Source organism: Cupressus sempervirens, chromosome 1 (assembly GCF_028749045.1).
Source record: "Cupressus sempervirens isolate cs-2001-9-10 chromosome 1, ASM2874904v1, whole genome shotgun sequence".
In the NCBI taxonomy this organism is placed as follows: domain Eukaryota; kingdom Viridiplantae; phylum Streptophyta; class Pinopsida; order Cupressales; family Cupressaceae; genus Cupressus; species Cupressus sempervirens.
Genome location: NC_143118.1, coordinates 811,917,852 through 811,923,936, shown reverse-complemented (window position 1 = coordinate 811,923,936; position 6,085 = coordinate 811,917,852). Strand labels below are relative to the sequence as shown.

At 33.6% G+C, this 6,085-nt stretch overlaps 1 pseudogene; it reads left to right on the top strand.

Annotated features, from left to right (window-relative positions):
• Positions 1–1,917: 1,917 nt before the first annotated feature.
• LOC149580349 (membrane-bound transcription factor site-2 protease homolog) lies at positions 1,918–5,449 on the top strand (annotated as a pseudogene).
• Positions 5,450–6,085: the final 636 nt, after the last annotated feature.

Sequence of the window (6,085 nt, the reverse complement as noted above, 5' to 3'; positions counted from 1 at the left end):
TGTGAGGATTTGATCTTATCCTTTTATCCTATCAATGAGTCATGCATAACCATTTTTCATCTTGGCTTGTGATTGCACAAAATTTTATGTTGATCTTACATTGTTTAGCACATGAAGTAATACTGATTCTTGGCACCATCTATTCTAGGTTGCTTGGCATCTACTATAGTTTTTGCATTACTCAGCACCTATTAGTTTTCTACCTTGCTCAACTTTCACTAATTCTTGAATTGCTTGGCTCATATAGGATTATTGTATCACTCGGCACCTGTTGAATTCCTGCTTTGCTTGGCACCTATTTGACTTCTACTTTTCTCGAATCCTATTGGATCTTGAGTCACTCAACATCTAATGTAATGTGTTGTGCTCGATAGCAACTATAGTTTGCTCAGCACTATCTATGACTCGACACATAAAGGAATTCTAGCTCGGCTTCCATTGTATACTCAACATGTATAGTGAAGATGGTTAGGTGTGTTGACACTCACTTGTCAATCTTACTTATAGATCAACAAGGATTTTATTCTCTATGCATATGGTGGTTTTGATATTATTTTAGCCATGTTAGTACAGAAGAATTCAGGAGGAATGGAACATGCAATCACTTTTTTCAGCAAAGGACTTGAAGATTATGAGAAAAGGTACAATTTTGTTAGGAAACATTTACTTTTAGTTGTCAAAAGCCTTAAAAAATTTAGGTACTTATTGACACATAATAAAGTGATTTTTCATGTGGCACATCCAAGTGTTAAAGAGTTTCTCTTAAGTAAGGATTTGAATGAAAAGCGAGCTGGCTAGATAACAAAAGTCATGTAGTATGACATGGATATTCAGATAACCAAATTAGTTAGAGGCAAAGACTTGTGTGAAAAAATTGCTGATAAAGAGTTTTCAAAACTTCATGGACAAGCAAATACTATTTTGTTGATTGGTACTGCAGAAAATAATGACAAACCAACAAGCTAGTTACAAGATATGGTTCATTTTTTGAAGACTAGTGAGTGTCTAGCCACTTTGTACAAAGCAAAATAGAGGTATTATTAGTTAAAATCTATTCCCTTTGTCCTGATTAATGATGTTTTGTATAGGAAAGACCATAATGGTGTACTTCTTAGATGCATTGATTTAGATTAGGTTACAAATATCTTGCATGAATTCCATGATGGTCATTTAGGAGGAAATTTTTCCCCTAGAACAACAGCATATAAAATTCTTAGAGCTGGATATTATTGGCCTAATATTTTTAAGGATATCCATGCATATGTTAGAAAATATGTCAAGTGTGCCATGTTTGTAGGAAAAGAAAGGCTACTAGCTTTGCCTTTGCAACCAATTAAGACAAAACAACCCTTTCAAAAATGGGGTGTTGACTTTATAGGACCTATGAATCATTTGTCAAGTGTAGGTCACAAATGGATAATTACCACTACTGATTATTTTACATGTTGGACAAAAGTAGTAGTGCTAAAGGATGTAAATGAAACAACAATCCTTAACTTTTATGATGATATTGTAAATAGGTTTGGGGTATCTGATTATATCATTTCTGATAATGCACTTGCTTTCATTAGATTGAAAGTGACTGATTGGGCATTCACAAATGGAATTTATCTCAGCACTAGTTCCAATTATTACGCACAAGGTAATGGATTAGCAGAATCCTCTAATAAGAATCTGATAATTATTATCAAAAGAACTCTGCAAGAGAATTAGCTAGATTGGCATTCTAAATTAAAGGCTGCCTTATGGGTTGATAGAATCACCCCAAAACAGGTTATTGGAAATTCACCTTATAGGTTGGTCTATGGGAAAGAAGCTCAGTTGTCAATTGAAACAAAGTTACTAGCTCTTGATCTTGCTACTCGATTGGTTCTTTTTGAAGAAGGTGATCCTATTCTAGTATGATGAGCATAGTTAATGGAGTTGGAAGAAAATAGAAAAAAAGCTATACAAAGTATGGAGTTTCAGCAAATGCAAGTTAAGAAAAGCTTTGATAGAAAAGAAAGATCTAGAGAATTCAGTGTGGGTGATATTGTCTTGAAATGGGATGTTCTTAAAAGAAGGCCAGGCTATCACAATAAGTTTGATCACATGTGCGTTGGGTTATTTCTAATTGTTGAATGCAAGGAGCATAATGCTTTCCAGCTGGCCACAATGGAAGGAGATGTTCCACCAATCCCTATAAATGGGATGCACCTCAAGCCTTATTTTGAGGTATGAGTTGCAGTCCTATCTTGTATATACTAGGTTAGTTTTTGTGTTTCCAATAAGTGCATTTGCATTTTAGTTTAGTTTTCCCTAAGTGTTGTCCAAGCACATGTCAATTTTTGTTTTTTGTCCTAGGTTAGTTTCTTGTCTTGTTTTGTTGTGTTAGGATAGTCAAGTTTCTGGTTTATGTTGTTAAGCTGTCATTTTCTACCCATCCCATTTATGCATACATCAATGTATGTGTTTGAATGTCTACTTATACCTAGTACACACATACTTATGCATATATATACCACTATAAATATACATGCCTAGTTGTTAACCATACATATATGCATGTCTATATATCTACCATATACATGCATCCATTCAAATCCATGCATTCATCCACACATAACATAAATGGTCAGTTATGATGGTTTTGACTTCTGAAGTTGATACTTGAGTTTGATCATGCATATCTGTCAACCTAATAAGAGTCCTATTTAGTTTACATGTATGCATTTAAAAATGAACTAGCAACTTTGAAAGTTGCTTTTTGTTAGGTCTAGGTGCTAGGGATGCATAATTTTAGAGTCTATGCCCAATGAATACAACAAATTGTTCAAATGTCTAGCAAGTAGACATATAGTAGAGGTTGCTAAAAATGTTACTAAAATTCTACACATGCTGGAATTTTACCTTAATAGTAACATTGCAAAAGAAAACATCATTCATTTTCAATTCATCTACATTTCATAAATTTGCAATCATATAGAAATCATGAGCAAATGTTCATTATATAAATAATCAACTGATATGTACAATTTTTAGTTTTACAAAGTATGGAATGAATAGAAAATGTTGGAAATGAAAAATCTCACACAAGCCATGAGTCTAACTATTGCCTTTTATACATATTGAGAATAAGAAAAGCATGACATAGGAAGGTAGAGTTAGAGGTAACCAGTCATTGCCTTTTCAGGTTTTGATTGGTTATATGATCTTCGGTGTTGTTCCTGGTCTAGCTCTTGATCTGGTAGTTCTTGGTCTTCGTTCTTCTACATAGGAAATAGTGTGGTTAGATCTTAAAAGATCTAATCAATGACTGATTATATAAAACTATGTACCCACACATGTAATATCTTTCCTATTCTGAATACATATAAAAAATGGTAATGCTCAAATGAAAAAAGTAGAGAATGTGATGTTAAAGGGACATATTAATTCTATATGAAACCTTTCATTATAATCAATAACAAGTATGTTGATTTCACATGCAGTAGGTGAAAATCATAAAGGATAGTTTATAAGTGTCATGAGCCCATGCTCAAACCTCATGGAATACAGTTTCAAACATCATCAAAAACCAAAGTACCAATAGTCAAGAAATAGTTATTTCAGCATGCAAAGACAATGAATTACTTAGATGAACTCCAACATCTAATGTTAGATAAGCAGATTATGAAAAAATCTAGAATGATAGTTCTTGTCTTTAGTTGCTGCAAAAGTATACACAGAGAGTAGCAATGGCAATGAAATCTTGTTTTAAGCAATTACATGCTGAAGATTATTTAACAAGCTTAGAATTTTCTAGAATATATTATCCAAGATCCTCTAATATCAATTACTATTGCTACCAATGTCAAAGTAATGGAAAGGAATGGAAAAACCATTAACTGTCAAACAATGACTCAACAGTAAAAGATAAAAAATGTAGACAAAATAGTAACATGAATAACAAAAGGCAAAAATAGTGGTATACTGCAAGGATAATAGTTTTAAACAAAAAAAAAAAATGCAACCCATACATTCTTTGCACAAATAGTTCCACTCAATCTGACGATGATAATGGAAATTCCAAAGCTGTTTATAATAGCAGAGGAATCTCAAGCACTCTAGATCCCAAGCATTTGAATCTGCAATATGTTGAAGCATTCATCCAGATAGCTTATTCCAAACATTGAATGTAAGGCACTGGTGTCCTTTGTGATCTGTATGGTGCTTTGGGATGCTTGAGTGAAGTAAGTTCTAAAGATTTTTTGATCAAATCACAAATAGAATTCTTAAATTCAAACTACATTGTCGAACATAAGGTATTGTGATTTCAATACTATAGTTTTCATTGAAATATTGTACTCTATGGGGTGCTAGCACTTCAAGTTTATACAATTTTGGTTCGCAATGGGCATTGGAGTTAGTTTTTTGCCAATGTTCAAGGTTATTTTGATTCTTATATGGGAGTCAAGGTGGTTTTTGGTTTCTCATGAAGAAGGAAAATCCTTAATGGAGAAATCAAAGAAGTCATTCTATACAGCTCTTCCTATGGTACCTGGATTAAGTGCTCCTGTAGGAGACATTGGCTACTTATGCATTGGGACTATACTTTCTATTAGATTTCATAAGTTTTCTCATGCGCTTGTAGCTACAAGGTCTACTCTTGAAAAGTAAGCAATGAAGGTGTTCATGTTGAGTACATTGTTGTATTTTTGGCAATCTTGTTTCCTAGAGCTTTTGTTGCTATCAACTATGATAGGCTAGAGATTTTTTCAAGATCTCGAGTGCTCTAGATATACTATGCTAGAGTTTGGCATAATGTTGTGTATTGTGCAGTATGCTAGTTAACATTGGCATTACTTCCTATGTTTTTGCACCTAATGTACATGAATGGCAAAAATCCAGTGGTGATGAATGTTCCACTAACATCATCTTCTCTGGATATTCTTTTATAGAAGAAATAATAGTGGAAATAGATAATGTTAAAGTTTCTAACCTAAAGGAATGGTTAAAGAAGCTTCATTTGATGCATTTTTAAGCATTAGAAAAGAACCATTTGTTGGATGATTCGCATGTCACAAGTGAAGTAAAAAAAGAAAAAAAGACAAGAGGATCATGCAATTGAGCTACTTTGAGAGAGGATTTTGTGTGCCAAAGCATTGGCTGCTTTGAAGCCAACATATTGAAGCATTTAATAATAGCCTATCTTGAATGGAAATATACCATTTACAAAGACTAAATGCTCGAATGCATCTTATTTTAATGCAGAACGAAGCACAAACTTCTCTAAATACCTACCCAAATAAGCTTTTGCTTGAGATCTAAGGATGTTGTTTAGCTATTGAAATGTGGTAGGTGATGGTCTCAGTCATTGACAACTAACATTTTCCCATGTTTAGAGAGAAAATTATGTATGAAGCCAGAAATTTTGATTGGGTCAATGCTGATTGAGATTACATATTCAAAGTCAAACAAATACTCATAGCTTATACTGGAGAAGATAGAAATTTAAACTTTGCAAAATTCAAAGCTCCAACTTGCACAATGGCGGCCAACAAAGAAAAATACCTAGCAAGAACAAAACACTTTGAGCAAAAAAAATGCTTCAAAATACCTTTCACAGTGGCGGCTTCAAAGTTCTTCACTTTCTATCCTCAAAAAACTAGCAAATCCGTCTCATGGCAGTGTGCAAAGAACCAACAAAGCAATCATGAAACCCTCATTTTTTCCTCTCAGACTCTCAAGACTTCCAGAATGCTAATTGAAGAATGAAGATTTTAGGGTATTTGAACAATATATCTTGCCCAAAAATTCCTTTTAACTTTATTTTGAAGCATGGGATTTTAATCCCTTTTGAGAGAATTAGTATTTCAACAGCAAAATCAAGCTATAAATCCACCTTATCAGCAACAAAACCAAGGCCAAGCCCAAGTTAATAGGCAACCATATTAGGGTAATGCAATGGGTTATGGGCAAAATATCAATCAAAGACCTTTTCGGCCTTATAACCCAAACCCTCTCAATGCTACTAATCCAGTAAGAGATATTGTGCCTATGCAAAGTAACCTTGACATCAATTTTGAATGGTGCTATCCCTACAATGAACCACACAATCAGGCTA